The sequence below is a fragment of the Poecilia formosa genome, unplaced genomic scaffold, assembly GCF_000485575.1.
Source record: "Poecilia formosa unplaced genomic scaffold, Poecilia_formosa-5.1.2 Scaffold155, whole genome shotgun sequence".
In the NCBI taxonomy this organism is placed as follows: domain Eukaryota; kingdom Metazoa; phylum Chordata; class Actinopteri; order Cyprinodontiformes; family Poeciliidae; genus Poecilia; species Poecilia formosa.
Genome location: NW_006800094.1, coordinates 1,029,793 through 1,049,448, shown reverse-complemented (window position 1 = coordinate 1,049,448; position 19,656 = coordinate 1,029,793). Strand labels below are relative to the sequence as shown.

At 38.7% G+C, this 19,656-nt stretch overlaps 1 protein-coding gene across 1 annotated transcript in view; it reads right to left on the bottom strand.

Annotated features, from left to right (window-relative positions):
- The window catches only part of pde2a (phosphodiesterase 2A), a 177,104-nt gene that overhangs the window by 121,442 nt on the left and 36,006 nt on the right, over positions 1 to 19,656 (bottom strand). The gene's annotated exons all lie outside the window — the stretch shown is intronic.

The following is a 19,656-nucleotide window of genomic DNA, read 5'->3' as shown; positions in this document are numbered from 1 at the left end:
GAAAACACAAATATATTGAAGTTTGATGTTGTAAAATAAGAGGTATTACTATTCTTGCAAATTCAAGATTCTCTAGTTTTCCCAAGGAAGCAATTTAGTCATAAATAAGAACATAATAACCTGCATCAACATAGCTATAAAAAAAAATAAAAAATCACAAGACTGATCACAGAAGGGATAAATGAGTTTTCCGTTCTATCAGTCCTGGATTTCTGCCTCAGATATCTGGCTGTTGTGGATCAATGAGATTACAAAAAGAGATTCTGTGTGAACTCTAACAAAAATCACAAGATTAGAATGAGCAAATGATCTCTCTCCATGGAAAGTAAGTAGAAGCATAACTTTTGCCACACTACTTCTCACCCACATCCACATCCGGTTATTTCCAAGGTGTTTTCAACCTAGTTTGTAATTTGAGTCGGAGAATGAAGTTGTGTCTTGTCGGCACCTTTTGATGATGAACAGATCACAGTTGTTGCACACCACTGATGCATTCATGACGGCTCGTATTCTAAACGTGATGTCAAAGACCCGAGGAAATGCAAGTTAAGAGGAGCTACACGCTGTGACGGGTGAAGATTTGATATCATCCACATTTGGGAAACCACAACTTTTGGCTGTGAAAAGAAAATATGCATACGTTTTTATTTTTTTTATTTTTTTGCACAAATTGAGTGAGTTAATTTTAGCTCTGCTGTTACCATCTTTTATTTCCTCCCATTTTACATGCTTAATGTTTATCTGGCCAGCTTGGGGTGGAAGTTTCATGCCATTTGCACTGTGTAAGACTTCCCCCAAGTGGTCAGATAACTATCAGCTGAATTACACTAAAGTATTTTTGCAGTATTTTGAGTATTTCAGATCTTGTATGGCTGTTTTTTAGTTGGTATTTTCCTCTAACATGTCTCACACTCCAATCTTACAATTTGCGCCTTCTGAACACTACTGTGGCAAAGTCATACAGGCAGAAAAAGCTGTTATGTAGAGCAGTCTTACCTGGCTAATTAAATCTTCGTTGGTGCAGACAGAGCATGTGCATAGTATGCTGTGACATTTAGTAGTATTATTTGGTTCTTCCTGCAACATTTGAGTAATTCTTAATTTCTATGTGTGTATAAATTATGCACATTGTAGAGCTCATGTAACAGAATTTCACAAATGAAAAAATAAATATGTGGCAGTCTGAGCTCCCAGTACATTAAAATAAGCAACAACATACTTCTGTAACACTACTTAGGATAATAATGCAAATCTGCATGGCTTTCGGGCATGCGACATAGAAAAACATATTAGAGCATTAATATATTGCCTATTGAATTTATTATTTCAGAAATATGATTGCATCACACGCCTAGTCTCACTGGTACTAATATTTTTTTAAAGATTTTGATTCCTATGATGTTTTATTTTGTAACACTCTTTAAATGTTAATGCAAGAAATAACCACAGCCAAACAAATATTAAAGCCAACATGTTCATTTTGATTCCTGACACAAGAGTAATGGAGACTTGTGTACAGCTTTGCAACAATCAGTCACATTTAGACCAGTGATGGGTGAAGGGAAAAATATTGATTATCTCATTACAATGGCACCTGGCAGTGGGCAAGAGGCATTAGTCAGCAAGTGAGCATTTTGCCCCTGATGTTGATGTGCAGGAAACAGAAAAGGTAAATGGGGTTTCTATTCTATGAGAGCCGTGGAGCTTTTTGCATTTGGATTCCCTGTTTAGTTTGTGCTCCCTGTTCTAAAGCCACCAAATGAAACATATTTCGTTATTGATGTTTAGATCACTGTCAATACGTTTAAAACTTGTTTCAAGTTACAATTTAATCATCGATAGTAACATTTCTGGATGGCTTGATTTAAACTTTTTTTTTCTATCCAGAAAAAAAAAAAAAGAGAGCATAGATCTCTGTGGATGACTGGTTTAAATCCAGCCCAGTTTAGGGCACAGACCCACAGGGTTTACTTTCAGGAAAAACAAATAATTCAATTTTATGTAATTAAGTGCTTAAGCAACACAAAGCAAATCTTTCAGCAGTATTTAGTTGTTTTGGTGCACTATCAGAGTTGATTTCTGTCTAAAACGTATCTAAACTAATACAATTTCTAAATGGGGCATTTTAGACTCTTATCTTGTTCGCACTGTTGCAATATGTGAGGTTAATTAGGGCTGCACGTTAGAAAGCAGCAATTTACTAATGTCTGCCAGGATGTTGTTAGAGCTAATATGTTTATCCATAAATGTTCCAACTTATTAGTAGACAGGTCTCGTTTTCCCTTTCTGGGCGTTTTAATTTCAGAAACTACCATAGCCGTGTAACGTTCAGCATCTCCTAGGAATAGAACATAATTATGAGACAATGTGCTTTCTGTAGGAGCTGAGGAGAAGGCGAATATGTGCAGAGCTCTTTATGCAGTGAGACGACTGCAGGTGAATATATTAAGAGCTTTAAGCCGGAGATCACAGACCGTGATTTTAACCCAAAAGGATCATCGTACCAACCTGTTCCAGCCTGACTCCTTCATCAGTTGATAAAGACCAGCCACACACCTTCAAGATTTTAGTCCTTACCGCAAAATAAAGCTTTTTAATCAGCCCCATCAGATGTGTTACTATGCCAAACTTTCAAGCCGGGATTGATGCAAGAATATCCAATGTTTCAAAACCACCCATCCATCTTTTTGTGCTGATCAGGTCACTGGGGTAACAGCAGCAATATCCAGGAGGCGTCCTGATTAAACGCCTTAAGCACCTCAGCTAACTCCTTTTAAAGTGGAGGAGTAATGGTGCTACAACATGTGCCAAAATTTCTTGCCCTGTACAGCTCTGGAAAAAAATGAAGAGACTACTTAAAACTACTTAAAATGATCAGTTTCTCTGATTTTGGCTTTTATAGGTATGTATTCGCGTAAAATGAACATTGTTCTTTTATTATATGAACGACTCGCAACATGTCTGCAAAAATTTTGTTTTTATTTGCAGAAAATGAGAAATGGTCAAAATAATGAAAAAGATGCAAAAGATGCAATGCTTTCAGACCTCGAATAATGCAAATAAAACAAGTTCATATTCAATTAGAAACAGCAATACTAATGTCTAATCAATATTTGGTGGAATAACCACAAGGTTTCAATGCAGTGGGCTCTTCATTTTCTCCAGAGCTGAACATTCGGCTGACGTATCTTAGTTGGAGATATTGTTCACATAAAAATATATATATATTTTTCTGTCATTTCAAAACTGAAATATTTCATAAAACTATTTGGAAAGAAACTGCAGCTTCATACGCTTAATTCAGTGGCAGTATTGAGCACAGAAACCCACAAAGGAGCAGAAAGGAAATCCAAAGTGACACTGGCAGCTGACTCTCTGAGGTGACATTAAAGGAGACAGGACAATTAACATGATGCTGCGCTTCTGGTGGAGCAGGACTGAGTAATGACAGTCTATCAATCTCAAGACAAACCACAAGGCCAGCAGCTACAGGAAGCCTTACTGACATCTTAGGATCAGTTCATATGTAAATGTAGTGTTTGAGTTGGATATAAAAGGACTCAGTTTGGCGTAGAGATCTTAAGGGGAAACGTTTAAGCTTGTTCTTATTGCACACATTTCTCGCTATAACTCACATAGAGGTAAACCAAATAACTCAGATCCAGTAAGTTGTCCTGCTTCAATTGAATTACATTGAAAACTGTTCAAAATTACTTAAAACCACTGTTCTGTAAGCAATAAGTTCTTCAGAGCATGAAATTACTTTAAGCAAATGACAGATCTTGGAATGTGTGACATTTTTTAAGCACCATTACCGAGTTAATTAGGACTCTGTGCTATATAATCACAGATTCGTACGTGGCATCACAATGTCATATGTGGAATCCTCTTGTTTTAATGCATTTTTGAAGCTGCGAGAGATCCTGTGAATTATTTCAGAGCCGAAGGGAAACGGGGAGTTCACTGGAGCAACCACTCAGAGGTTGATTCTTGTTCGTTCGCAGCCCTCTGCTATAAAACGCTGCCATATCTCAGTAAACCCGAAGGCTGTGGGGTTTTGTACACATGATAAAATGCCTATTTCAGCACATCACAACCTATTGACCAGCGTTGGCTGAGAAATCATCAACACTGTGCACAGTTCAAGATACAAATGCAGTAATTTATTAGGCAGAGGCAGAGCTGCCATGAGAGAAAAAGCACATATTTCTCCCCGTCATTATTTTACAGCTTGTATCTAACGGAAAGAGAGCAACACCAACACGCTTGCCTTCGCTGATGGACTGATACTTGTATTGGGTTTTTCTGACGCAATTCTCATGCGGTAACAAATCTCGCTTCTCCCACTATATAGTGAGACACGTATTATGATCAAGGTTTTATTATATCAAGCTCACATGACATGCTCAAGTCCTGTATGACTTGCGATCGGTAATAATTCATTACTGCATGACATCCTGGTCTTTCCAGAACCGAGTACACTCATCCTGTCAGAAACAAACGCTTCTGCGTGTCACCAGAGCCCATTTCTTCAGGTCATGCTCCCAATCTCTGAAAGATAAAGGAGCCAGTATGGAAATGTTATCGTGCTTCAGAGGTAAAAGCTGATGTTCCCCCATGTTTATTACCTGTGTTGGCTCTACAAGAGAGAGCTTGTTTACATGTAAAAATGCTGGTGAATTGCAAACAGAATCAAAGCAATGCATCACCAGATTGAAGTATAAGGAGCACGAATGGAGGTGGATGAATGTAGCCGTCCATGTCTGTTTTTCTTTTGTTTTCGTCTTAGCTGAAAAGAGTATCGATCTAAAGTTTGTGATTAAAACCAGGCCTGTTGTTACCGCTCAAATGCAATCAGCACACAGATCGGAAACTAGTCGCTCGGTTACCCTGCTGCACACGTGCACAAAGCGCATGCAAAAACTGTGGAAGGCTGGCAGCATAAACAAATACCATGCAGAGACATTTAGCAAACCAGGGAGCTGGAAGTGGACCAGGATTCAGTCGGTGTCCTTGGCCTGAGATGCATGAGATGAGATCTTTGTTCGGCGTCTATACATAACAGGAACAATTATGCACAGGACCTGAGGTGTGTATGCGGTCTGTGTGTTTGTGAATGATGACAAATGTGTGTGTCTGACCCAAGTCCCATAAACTGGCAAGTGATTGAAAGCTCTAAAACGGTGAAGGTGCACTCAGGGGAATAGGGCTAATCTACATAATGGTGGAACTGTATTAACAATATCCTACACACACTTACACACACACACACCTGCTCGGAAACATGTGCACTGATTGAGAACCTCTCCTGTTATCCACACAAGCAGAGTTTCTTCAGACTGCTGCATCCGACTGAGCCAGCCTGAGTTAACGCAAAGATGAAAAAATATTCCTCTACTTTGACTGTATTTAACATTTTGGTAGGGATGCACTTCTGGTTTTATTGCACACAAAGAATACAGACTGATGACGACAGCTACACTTGGTCATTCATATTCCTTGGACATTTTTTCGGACACATTCACAACATCTTGAGCTTCGTGTGCAAACCCTCGTCTTCTACCGTTTTTGGTTTACAGGGATAGCCAGCTCTAAATCATAAACCTTTTGTTATATTGAATCCAGTTGAGTCCGGTGAGTGTAAAGTGAAAGAGAAGATTATTTGTTGCAAAAATGCAGTGCATTTAGCAACTGCGATATTTTCGCAATATTTTCTTCTCAACATTCTCTTCCCAATATTTTCTGAGCTACCCACATATCTTGAGGAAAACTAAAAAACAAGGCTTTATATGGCTTTCAACTCCAGCTTTCCATTTGCCACTCTTAAAATAAGACCGGCTTTGCAGAGGGCAACACTAATAGTTGTTGTGTCGTTAGGCCCTACCACCTGAGTAGTTGAGCAGCTCCTCCAGGATTAGGGCCTTCTGCCGACTTTTCAGATAAATGCTCTGTTCATCTGGCCTATCGGTTCAAATTGTGGGAGGATTGCAGTTACTCTCTCCACTGTCTAATTAAACAAGTGCTCTTTGAGATGTTCAAATCTTTGTATATTGTTTTTTAAACCTAAACTTGCTTTAAACTTCTCCACAACTTTATCCCTGACCTGTCTGACATTTTCCGTAGCCCTCATGATGGTTTTTGTTCACTAATATTCTCTCAAAATCTCTGAATCCTTCACAGTAAAGCTGGATGTATCCTGAGACTTAATTACAAACAGTAGAACTATGTACTTATGAAGCGTCTTCTGAAGGCAATTTGCACTGGATTTGTTTAGGTGTATTAGGATAAAAGGGGGTTCAATGCAACATGCATACCACACATGCTAGATTTCAATTTGTGAAACAACAAACATGTAATTTCCCTTTCACCTGTAAAATCACCTTAAAGTCATATTGAGCAGTTTTTAATTATGGCAAAACGAGAAAAGAGGTTTGAATAGGCTGTATGCTTTGGCAGAGGTGTGTGTCTGCGTGCGTGCGTGCGTGCGTGAGTGAAAAATTACTTTTCCTTATTGTTACAACTAATTTCCTTAAACAACACAAGCAGTAAAACAACAGCAGGAAAGCGACACAAACACACCCTACTTTAGAAAGTCACGAAGGAGTACGCAATCTCACACATAGTGTGACGGTACAGTGAGTGCCACTGTTTGTATTGATAACCTGTTTCAACAGAGCAGTGCGTTTGTTAGCCGGACTCTGCGGCACTTGGAGACAATGAACTGAACTTATATCAATAACACTGCGAACAGGACACAGGTAGAGCTCTTAAAAAAAAAAACACACACACACACACGCGCGCACACACACCCAGGCAAATTAAATATCTCACCTCATATTCCACACATTATTCACAACCTGACAAACATGAAAATGTAGCCTGTAAATAAAGACTGTGATGGCATTTCTTAGGTGCCAGTAGATCAAATTATCAGCAAATTCAAGGATTTGGTAAGCAAACACATTAACATGACTCATACAGTCAAGCACCTCTGAGTGGGACGTCAAGGTACATGCGTGGGAGTAATTCCTTTTGATTCGGCAGAAATGGGACCTTGGTGATCCTGCTCCCTCACTTCAAACTGGCTGGTTTGTGCTGCCGCAGCAGTGACACGCTGTGTGATGACCTGTGGAATAGCCACACATGCACCAAAAATAATAAAGCTTTTAGATTTCTATTCATCAGAAATCACAGAGCAACAGTTTGAGAGCCTGCTTGGTGGTTGCTATGCGAGTTAGTACGTTGGCAACCTGAAAAGGTTTATAAGCCAGTTTCCATACCAACATGCGCCGTCTCCTCACCAAGAGGAGAAAAAAAATAAATAAAAAATGAAGAGATGGGAGAATAAAACAGAAGTTATCGCTCAGTAGAAATCTCAGAAATCATACTAACTTTCTATATTTATGTCTGAATCTACAGGAGATGCATTGAGCTATCTTAATTTGTGTACAAGCTGATCTTATCAGGATTATATGTACAGTGCCCCATTCCATAAACACTCCACCTTTGTTTCCACCTTACAAGCACAAATTCCTTTTTATGTGATTGATCAACACCAAGTCATTAAGAAATAGGATGGAAATATACATTGTTTTAATATTTTGCAAAATTCTGGAAAGAGTGCCCTGCATTTGCATTTATTCTCACTGTGGGACCTTTTGGGAATCTTGGATTCCCCCCACCCCTCCATTCTTTCTTGCAAAATAGCTCAGTGAGTCAGATTAGATGGTGAACATCAATAATTACGAACATACATTTTCAAGTCTTATAGCATATTTTTAATTGCATTTAAATCTATGCTTTGACTGGGCCATGCACATGATCATACTTCGTTTTAAATTGCTCCATAAAATCTGAATGAAATACTTTGGAGTTTGTGGTTATAAAAATGGGGCAAAACATGAACAGGCACTTTACATACTGAAACTAGGGTTACTATGAGAATAACTAACATTCTGGATATAAAGACTTTCGTTCTTTAGCGACTCTACAAGGCTGTCAGTTTGCAAAGCGAGTGTGTTAATGCTAAACTTGTCAGGGAGCCGCCATCTAGAAGTGGACTGGACAGCTTTTACAGGCCTCCGGCAAAGAAAAGTGGACACATGATCTGCTTTATTCTTTTCTCTTTGTTCTTTGTCATCAGTTCACTGACCTTTATATCACAAATTTGCTGACCTCGAGTTGAAGTCTGACTTTTTCCACTGTAATAGTTTCCCAGACTGATCTTTTGATCCCTGCGAGGGCCACTGTCACTGGCTCATAATGGACAGGGGCTTCAGGTGGATTTCCAGCAACAAAAATGACAGCAGCAGCAGGTTTCTCTCAGCAGAAGGAAGTTGAACTAGCTGGAGGACTTGACAAATGGATAATATTTTTCTTATTACATCTGAAGAAATACTTTTTTAAATTAAAGAGATCAAATTTTAAGCCTTTCCAGCAGGACTAATAATATCTTCACATAAGCTCAGAGTGGGTACTCTCAATCTGTACCGTTTAGATTAGTACCAAGAGGAATGCTTGAAGATTTATCTGGCTGGAGGTCTTGACTGGAACACGTTTTCACTCTTTACCTTCATCCACAGCCACGCAGAAGAATGATCACATAAGCCGAGTAACGCTATTAAAACCTGAAATGGCAGGAAAAATAAGATGACTAATGGGCTTACACTGCACCCTCGGCTTCACAAGATTGGTTCACCCTCAAAGTAAGCAGATTAGAGTGCCCTGTTTATTTATTTATTTAGATATGGGAGTCACAACATTTAGCTTAGCCTTGTTATACGCCTTTTAGTTCCAATTATTTGGAATAATTAGCATTCATTTCTCGATTAGCAAAGACGACTGTTAAAGTGTGTTTCCTGACCAACACTTCATTCAGACTGTCAACACATAAACACCAACTAATTTAATCCAGGAATGGAAGGGTTTTTTTTTTTTTTTTTTTTTAAATTGAGAATTTATGACTGGCTTTCTGATAGTTTAAGAGCAAAGTCACTTGTTTAAATGCGAAGAGTTCTGTCATTCATGAATTGAAAGGAATTGAGATAATAAAGTAAAATAAAACATTTTATAAATGTTTGAGATGATTTCAGAGAAAAGGTTTAACTTTTTACCCAATATTTATCCCCCAACCCAGATGGCACCTTAATCAATGTCACTTCAACCTGCTGCAAATTCCCCAAAGTTACTCTTTCAGTTTTCATTTAATGCACAAAAATAGTCTGTAGAAAGAGAAAAAACAATCACAAACACTTCTGGTCTTAAGTTTGGATATTTTTTAATGTAAAATAAAACCTGGATGTTGAAATTAATATATCATCCTAAACATAACCTGCCAAGGTCGTGCCCTATTACCTTCTCACACGCAATCATGAACGGCTCCAGCTGCTGGTTTTCTCTTTACACCCCAAAATTGATTTGCTCAACAGCACCCATACTCAGAACAATAAGACAGTTGTTTTGTAAAATCATTTCTAATCCAATACATGTTCTAGGACCATTAGCTTAAACAACAAAAACGTATGTGTTTCAGCTGGCTGTGTCACTTAGCAAAGGCCTACAACAACGACCCAGCAGTCAACCTGAGATGGTTAGGATGATCAGGAGCAGCTTCAGTGGCTCAGGCCTGCCATGAACTGCAAGCCGCTAGGATACCAGTTTTACACAAATCAACACGGACATGCAGGGTGGTGTCAAACATCCCCCGCTCAAAGGTCAGCACCTTCAGACTTGCCTCCAAGGAAAAAAATTAAGTTATGTGGTGAAAGTTTCTATTGTCAGGTCAGGTGAAAATTAAGCTGTCTGGTTCCAGAGTCAAAAGGTTTGAAAGAGTCAAGATGAGGTGATCGAACCCAGCATTGTACCAACGTGTCTGTATAGTAGCCGACAGTGGAGCTCTGTCTGGCTCTTTGGTTGGAATAAAGAAAAAGGTGAAAGCTCAACGTCATTTCAACTCAACAAACTTGTTGTGTGTTGCACCATTTCAGGCCTAATGCTGTTAATCAGAATTAAAAGAGAAATTTGCAGATGGATTCAAACAATTTGTGGCCATAGTGAAACTTGCTGAAGGACATTAGCCAAAACATTAGTGGAAGTGTATCTACACATTTAAGTCACAACATATAATGCTTGTTTTTAGTAGATAATTCAAGTCATTGGATGTAGTATTTATAATGCATAATTTCAGCATAAAAGTGGAACGGTCCCCATAATCAAAAGCCCAAATGAAAACATCTGCTGATGTCAAAGTCAAAGTCACTGGTGAGCCATTTCATCCTGAGCCATGGTGCAAAAGATCACTTAAACCCCTGCAAACCCTGCACCAAAACATTTTATATACAGAATAGTCCAGAATGATTGATGGTTAGATTTATTGATTTGATTAATTTTGCACTGAGTGCATGGTTGCACCTCCTAATCTTTATGCATTATGATAGAAAACCTTCAAACTAAATGTGCAAATTTGTCCCACAGCTGCCTTTAGAGCAAATGTACGCAATTAATTAGGTTTTAGAAACCAAACTTAATTTTCTGTGATGACCAGCTTTGTAGACAGCTGCTACATCTACATCTGTTGGCAGGTTGGCGTAAAAAACAACTTAATGCTTATTTTCAGGAACTGGAACACTGCAGGGAAAGTGAGGCACTGCATTAAGTAAAGCTTCTGTAAACTATAAACATATCACTCAGAACCAACATTTTGTTACAGAAACATGTCCTTTGTTTTAGCTCTTTGCTAGAAAGTAATGTTACAAAATCCTGACATATTTTATGGTGAGCAATACTTCTCCAAAGGTCCTGTACCGTCTAGAATCTAGAGGCACAACAGAGAGGCATTTTAAGAAATGTCTGAAGATACTTACACCCACTCCTGAGCCTCCAGCTCCTAATTCCTTTTCCATTTGTGTCTGCTGTGTGAAAGGCACACTTGCAAATAAATAAATAAATAAATAAATAAATAAAGGTGCAGCAAACAAAACGACGGTGGTCACCATTCTAAGCACTCCACAGGCTATAATGGTAGTCCACACTGGGTATCATTAAAGGGTGGTAGATGTCCTGTGTAGTTTTCTCTGAATACCTTTTTGATGAATCTTTGGTGCCACAGGTTGTTGTACGTGGAAAGAGCCCAGATTCTCAGACTGTTTCATCTTTTCTCTGCAGGTTTATTTAAACACGGGTTGTAGATTATTCCAGACAGTGATCAGTGTTTTATAAAACAGTAATCTAAGGAGAGTCTCCTTTGCCAGGTTGTAAGCCATTCGACTAATCACAATTAGGGCTGCACAATATTGGGATTTTTTTTATTTATCAATTTTTAACCTTGCAACCTAAACCTTAAGTTATGCTGCACTCCTGCCAACTTTGACAGTTAATCAGAATTGCTCCTACCTCTTTTTGGGACTCTTACAATATGGTTTTTGTCCATATTAAGAGTTATTCTTATTGCAGGATTGCATGATAATAGAAAATATTACATTAGACAACATTTATTTCACTCCAAACAGTCCTTTGTGATATGAATATTGCACACTGATATTGTCATGATGATATATTTTTGATATATCTTGCAGCCCTAACCACAATCTTACGCCAACAGCCTGGAGCTGGTCTTAGTTGTGGAGACCAGTTTCTAACTCTTAATTAGCTTCACATGCTGTGCTCTGTTGGTGTCCCTGGAGATGGACACTTAAAGGTAACATCAGCCTTAGGTTGTCAAATAGTAAAAAATCTCCTTTCACTTAATCTACTTGTTCTCACCAATCATCATCATAACTCGGCAACTAAGAAAGAGGAAGAAAAGCACTTCTGTGCAAATTAGGTCGACTCATACCAAACTCACAAGATATGACAGACAAATGAAAAAATTTGTTTTACTGTTCTGTAACCAGGTCATTATGTGTTGCAGATTTCTGCCCTGGTCCCTCTTCCAAATGAGATCTGGATGTCAATGGGGTTTTACCTGGTTAAATAAAGGAACGGGGAAAAAATGTATATCAAAGGTTTAGGAGTCTATTAAACAGCAGCCATGCTACGGAAATTAATGATGAGAATTATGCTTTTATCACTGTTTGGTTGGGAGCATATTCTCAGCTGCAACCTCGGGTTACACACATGCATGGGAACACTTTCTTTAATGATGGGTTGGGGTCTAATGAAGCGCCATCTTGGCCCCGAGCGGCTTCGCTGCAGAGGAAAATTCTATGTTCTCCTGCCTTAAATCTTGACATGGCTCTGTAACTTGTGCCTGCAACAATGTAATCCAAATGTAAGTGTAGAGAAAAACTGTTTACAAGCTTTTCTCCCAAGGCTTTTAATCAAGAATAAATGTCTGTTCTTTTTTCCATCTTAGCAGGACAGGGAAACAGACAGAGGTCGACTTTTCTTTGGTCATTAAATCTAAACTAATTAGAGTAACATCAGGTTAATAGAGTGGCTGGATTTAAAATTCAAGATTTTGTTTGTGATAAAATGCGTACCAAAATAGAGAGGCAACAATCAGAAATTTTGTGGCCAATTTCTGATCAAATGAATAGTATTAAAACTTGACTAGAAATCATTATAGCATTTCTCAGAACAGCTCACTAGCTTTTGTGTTCACCTAGAAAAAAGGATATTTAAAATTTAATGTTATGAGTTAGATTTTTATTCATTCATTCATTTTTTTAGTCACTATAAAGGAGATTTAGATTTAACCTATTAATTATTTCTACTACGATCACAGGTGAAGTCACTGTGTGGATGTAAGAAAAGCAGCAGTCTGTTATACAGCTAGTTAGTGAAAGACTTCACTTTTTTTTCCCCAAAAAACAAACACTGGATTATTATGGAGTTAACATTCTTATCAGGCATTTTAAAATGCTTTATACCCAGCATGTCAGCCAAACTATGGCTACTATGAGCCATTAAGATTGACCACTTGCAATTAGAAAAACAGGTTTCAAGGCACAACATGTTCAGGACATTTAATGCAAATTCTCTCCAAAAATGAATGTAATCACAGCTTCAATGAAATTCTTTAAATTGAGTGTTTGTGCATGCTTTTCTCTTGTCATTTCTGCTTCCTTTCTGATGCACTGCTCACCATTCCTTAGGTACACACACAAACTCACACACCCATTTCCTTCCTCCAGTAGCTGGAGAACTGGCAGATCATGTCAAAGGTGAAACTGTAAGCAATGCAAAGAAAAAGTGGACATAAGGAAGTTGGTGAGACAGAAGACAGAGCACAAGGAGGACGATGAGAGAAGAGATGGAAGGACGTGGTAAACTTGCTTCCCAATGGGAAGTTGTTATCAGCGACACCTCTGGTGTCAGTCAGGATAAGCTGAAAAGCTGAAGGGTGTCACAGCCGACAGTAGTTGCTACATGAACGCAGGAATCTAAACGTACTCTACCAAACTTTAAAAGAGCACATGCACGTACACACCGACAGACAAAGCGTAAAGTGAGTGAGTGCTGCAGTGAGCAAGGTAGAACAGGTTAGCGAGAGGTTGTGAAGACAAAGAGGCCGAAAACAAAGACAGAGGAGTCAGGGGACCAAGACGGGGCCAGAGCAGAAAAAAGGGCAACAAAGTGAAGGGAAACACTGCAGCAGAAAAAGCGACTAAAAAATAATAGATGGAAGGCGTCATGCAGGGGCAGCAAGGTTAAAAAGAGTTCGGAGGAACACCGCAGCAGACCAAACTTCATCCTCCACCCTCTTACATATCCTTCTCCTGTTCCCTTTACTTTTTTTCCCCCCCTTTCACTTCCTTTGCACAAAATCACCCAACAACTAATGAGGCGTGGGTGACGGAGTCCAGCAGTACCGCACAGCGCCGTGCACTTGGTGTGTCTGGAAAGTTTTTTTTTATTTTTTTCCCTTTTAAAAAGCAACCATAAGATTGCCGTTTTATTTCTGTATATAAGGGAAAATATTTCAGATGACAAGAAGAATGCCTTCTTTGTCTCTTATTTCTTGAGTCTAATTGGTTCCTCAGCTCAACAAATCAGAAAACCGCACTGAGAATATCTGCTGCTGAACAGTCGCCACAAGTGGGAATGACGACAACCCTCAGTGTGTGTTTGCGTGTGTGTGTGTGCTCATGTTTGTGTGTAAAATAGCCACACAGGCTCCGATTTGTTGCTATGGCACCCTGTCTTCCTGAGGTGCAAAAATCAGAGTACAATTTAAACAAACAATTTCCTCTCAATAATGAAGCAGTGGATGCACTAACCCTGGAGTGCATGCAATCTCACACCTTGGACAGTGGATTGCAACTAAACTCAGGGGGAGATCGAGGACGGTCGCCACATTTATATTACATCCAGCAAACAGGAGTCCATCAGGCCCAATAAAACATAGAAGTCACAGCTATAGCAACTAATGCTTGCGTTTCCAAACAGAGGATCAGATGTGCTTTTTACCTTAAGGACAGAATCATTTACATCCAGATAAGTGAGTAATGTGCACAAGAGCAGAACGATCAGATGTGCTTCTGTCCATAAATGACTTATAGCCCATATGGAAGGAGAGAAGGGGAAAAAAAACAAGATGCTGTTATAGCCTCTTGTCTGTAAAGGTTTATGGTAACTCGACACCATGACATTTGCAGATCATTGATAAAAACTAGACTTAAGTAGTAGGGGAAGAATATGTAAATTCACATGAATTACTCAGTCGTCACAATTACACATTCTATGGTCAAAAAGCTGATTATTTATGGTGTCAAGAACAAATTGTTCCAGTCTTAATTTATTTGGATTCAGCTTAAACTGGATGAACAAAGAATTGATTTATCACATAAATGAAAAGATGTTTTAAACCACAGCAAATGTAGGATGAACCAACATTTGGCTCTTCACTTTTAACTCTTTAATCTCTCATCAACTTTGTCTGAACTGCAAGATTTTATATTTTAGACTAAATTAATTCTTAGTTTTGCCAATAAGGCTGATTTTTCAAACATAATAATTTTTTCTAACCTTTCAAACTATTGCCATTTTTCTTGTAATGCTTATTCTAGTTTTGCTCATATTTAAATGCCTTAACTTGGGATTTAATGTTAATCTGAGGAAAATAGGTAGATTCTGCCACAGGACAATTGCTTAGGGATGTCAGTGAAATTTAAATCATTTTATTTGTAAAACATGTTTTAACCACGCGTTTCTATCAGTAATGTTAATATTTAGTGTAAATCGTTTTTCAGAACCACTGTTCGTGTTAGACCAGGTGTAATGGGTTCCTAAAGGTTTCCACTTTCCAAAAAACATTTTTTTCATAATGTTTTGCAAATTACCAAAATAATAAGTTGTTTATTTCTGTGTGAAACTCTGCAAAATGACAGCTTCGGTTTTCATCTCTTTTGAACGTAAGGCCCGGTTCCAACGTGACCCAAAGTGAGAAAATCTACAGTACAAATAGAACCGAGTGCCTGAATGAACCAGAATAGCTTTCTGTTTGAGTAAGCTACGCTGGTGGCAGGCAGAACTGCTGCTGGAGCATAAATCTGAAACAGAAAGAGACACAGGTGGTTGAATCTCCAAGCAGAAACACAAACTGATTCAGAGAGCTGTCTGATCCATTGGGCTATCTTTCTCCATCCTAATCTTAGCAACCCGATACAGAAAACTGACGGATTATCCTGGTGGATCCAAAATTGTAGGTTTCCCTTTTTATACATCACATTTTATACATTTCTAATGTCTAATTTTGTTATTTCTGTTTACTTGTCTTGCCTATTATGACATATGAAGCTGCCTTTCTTGGTCAGGTCGTCCTTCTGCAAGAGGTCTTTATCTCTACGGGTTTTTACCTACTTAAATCAAGGTTAAATATTAATAACTAAGACTAAATCAGGTTAGACAATGAAAACATTCCTTAAGTTCGCCTTCTTTTAAAAAAATGTATTTGTCTTTTACATGAACTCTTCTTCAATAAGCGCCTCATTTTCTTCTGTTTTATGCGAGTAGGCATTAAATGATTAGCATCAGGTATGAATTTCCTCAACAATCTTTAAATAGTTCTTTTTCCCCCAAATGGATTTTTTCAGTAAACATCAGTTCTAATAATGCAAGAATTCTCCTCTTTTCCCCACATAAGTGCAGTTGTTGAATCTGCGGAAAGCTCGATTTCAAGCCTCAGATTGACTTAATGTTTCTGATAAATTACAGCAGTGAAACGTCTTCAGCACCAGCAAGCCTTATTAGTTTTGCAGGCACATAAAGTCCTTTGAAAGAGTCATATTTTTGCAACACAAGTGTCGTCTGGTTCAGTCTCCCTAGAAAGATGTAATTTCATTTGCAGCCATGACAGAGTTGCAGATGTTAAATCATGTAAACCAACTGCTAATGACTCGATAAGATTGCAGATAATATTTAGCTAAATTAAAATTGAATTGTGACAACAGGAGTGAATTAATCTTGGCACAAGCAGAGATAGATGGTCCAGGTGCCGAGAGGTGCAATAACAAAGACGGCAGAAAGACGCAGTGGAGATTACAGCCACACCAACAGCACTGCACGGACTCACGTCGTCGTACTCAACATGCACATCCACATCACCACCTATATAAACAGACCCTAATCACACAGGTTTGACCTCTCATCCGTGAACTTTTCCACCTCGTACTCCCTCACTGTCCCCCCTTCCTTCCTTCTCCACAAAATGTTTCCTCAGTTCCTTTCTTTTTTTGCTCCATTATTTTAAAATCGAATTCAATGCAGCCTGACGCAGCTGCAGGTTTACAAGGCCAAACAAATCAGTGCTGCTGTCAGAGTGCCCCCATGTGTTCAAATACTCCAACAACAGTCAGTGTACCTCCAGACGAGTGTGGCTGCAACTCTCATGCATAACTCAGAAATGATTTTGGATGCATTTTATTTTTTGCTAAATAAGTAAAATTTATTTTCATGATTGTTCACTTTTAGATTCCACTTTGTGCGAAAAGACAATTTAGAGAGACAGAGCCTTACCGAAGATTCTGTCAAGTTCTAGTCACAAACTTCAATTTGTTTTGTTGGGATTTTATGTGACAAACACAAAAGGATTGTAAATTGCAAAAACGTTTTCATACTTTGTGCTTACGAGAAAGCCTTTAGTAAAATGTTTTATAATCCACATGGATTCTTCCAGTAAACATTCGTCTTAAAAATACAGGAATTCTCCTTTGTGAGTGCAGCTGTTAAATTTGTGGGACGGTAGAAGCCAGGCCCCATGTGGACCTAGTTTTACTGATGAGTTATAACAGTGACTTTTCTTTCAAGCAGCAACTAGACTGAACACAAGAAATGACAAAGGTTTTTCTTTGTTCTTTTAAAGAAAACTGTGTTGTGTATTTTATTCTGCCTCTTTATGCCACTAAATTTTAAATTCACCAGTCGCCTTCAGCAGTTATTTAAGAGTAATTTACTGGCTGCAATGTAATCTCTGTATAAATCCAGCTGTTCTGCCACGGCCTCAGAGGTTTGTTAGAGAATATTAGTGAACAAACAGGATCACAAAGACTAAGGAACACAGCAGATGGATCAGAGAGGAAGATGAGGAGGAGTTTACAGCCGAGTTAAGTCATACAGCAATATCTCCAACATCTCTCGGAGCAATGTTCAGAGACCAAAACTGAAGCTTTTGACCTACAAGCAAAATACTGCATGGAGATGAACTTAACTTCATACACCAATCTGAACAAACCATCACATGCTCCCATCATCCCATGGTGGTGGCAGCGTCATGCTGTGGGGATTCTTGCCTTCAGTAGGATGAGGGAAGATGGATGGAGATAAACTGTGGGCAGTCCAGGGAGGAAACCTGTTAGAGGCTGTGAGAGTTGAGACTGGCATGGAGGTTAACCTTCCAGCATGATAACAAGCTGCAACACAGTGGTCTAGGTCAAAGTTCAGAAAGTTCCCAAGTGGGAATTTGTGACAAGACTTGAAAACAACTGTTCACAGACTTTGGCCTCCATCCAGTCTGACTGAACTACTGAACTACTGCTAGTTTGCAAAGAATACGGAGCAAAAATGTCAGCCTCTAGATGCGCAAAGCTGGTAGAGACATATCCACATGTGTGCTGTAATTGTGTTAAAATGGTTCCTCCAAGTTTAGGCTCAGGAAGGTTAAACATAAATGCACACTTTCCAAAATGTTCTTTGTGAAAAAGTTAGAAAACAATGCATCATTTCCCTTCCACTCCACATAAATGCAAAAGTGTGTTGGTCTCTCGCATAAAATCCCACAAAATATGACTAAGAGTCAGAATATTTCTGCAACTTTGCTATTAGCATAAATGCATGAGAGCTCTCGTTCGCTTTCGTGTCAATGTCACATTATGTCAAGCCAAGACTTTGAACTGAAAAGGAGGCGATTTCTGACACTTTCTCCAAGAGAGATACTGTAATCACATAGCAGCAGCTGCAAAGTGGAAATGAGGAGCAACTTCTGCCTTGACTTCATTTGAATGCCCCGCATCAATTACGGCATCACTCCGCCTCCCAAACACCAACTTCAAAGTCTTACAAGTGTTCTCCCTCTTCCTCCAACACGCATGCACACACTCACTCACACATGTCTATAAGGAATACCAATGAGTTCATTGTTTCCATTTCAAAGGGAAGCATTGGGCCTGCAAAGGGTGAGAATTAAACGCCTCCCCAAAACAGGATAAATAAGATAAAAAAATAAATAAATAAATAAAAGGAAGACAAGGAAAAGGGACATCTAATCCACAGGGAGGTTTCAGTGCCAAGTAGGCCTCCCTTCCTTCAATCACCCCATTATCTCATGCTCTGAACTTCCAATACATATTCAGTCCCATTACTTTGTAGGAGAAAAAAAACCCATAAGAGTAAATACATTTACACCCAGTGATTGCATGTGCAGATTTTGACAATGTGTATCCATAACAAAATATATGAGCACTTTAGCAGCTATTCACCAATAACATCAACTCATGTATGCATGAGTAATTGTACTATTTTAAGATTTTAATGGGTTCCAGCATATTTTCCAAACAATAATTATAGTTAAGAAATAATGTATTAATCTGCAGCTTCGATCGTTTTGCTGTTCATCTCAGTGACAAACGTTTAACTTGTGTTTGACTCTGAATTGCTTTATGGTTGATCATTCTTTCAGTACATCAACAAACCAACGTGCCATCCTGCTTTCTGTCCCCCATGCGAACGCAGCTTCAAAACTAGACCAAGCCTGCAGTGTAGACATGAAGCTTCATCGACTCAGGTCCATCTGTGGATCAGGACTCTCAGAAGAGCCACAAACCAGTCAAAAACTTGCATATGAAAATCAACGATGTAGTTCCTCACAACATTATTTGTACTCCTTGAACTCTTTTTTTTTTTTTTTGCCACGAACTGCAACAATGAATGTTTTTGTGAGTGATCAACACAAAGTAGTAAGTGCAAAGTTGAAAGAAGAAGATATAGCTTAGCTGGCTGCAAGTTTGAGCAGCTGAAGGCTTCCCTCTGCCTACATACCCCAGAATGCTGTGCGGTTCTGGATTGGATTCAGTGAAATTATTAAATTCCATTATATGCATTTTTTTTTACTGATGTTAATTATGCGTTTATCGCAATATTTATGTTATTGATTTATTGCCCGGCTATAGCTGTAACATAAAAGAAAATGCTGTGAAAACTTTTCCCAACACACTGTCACAG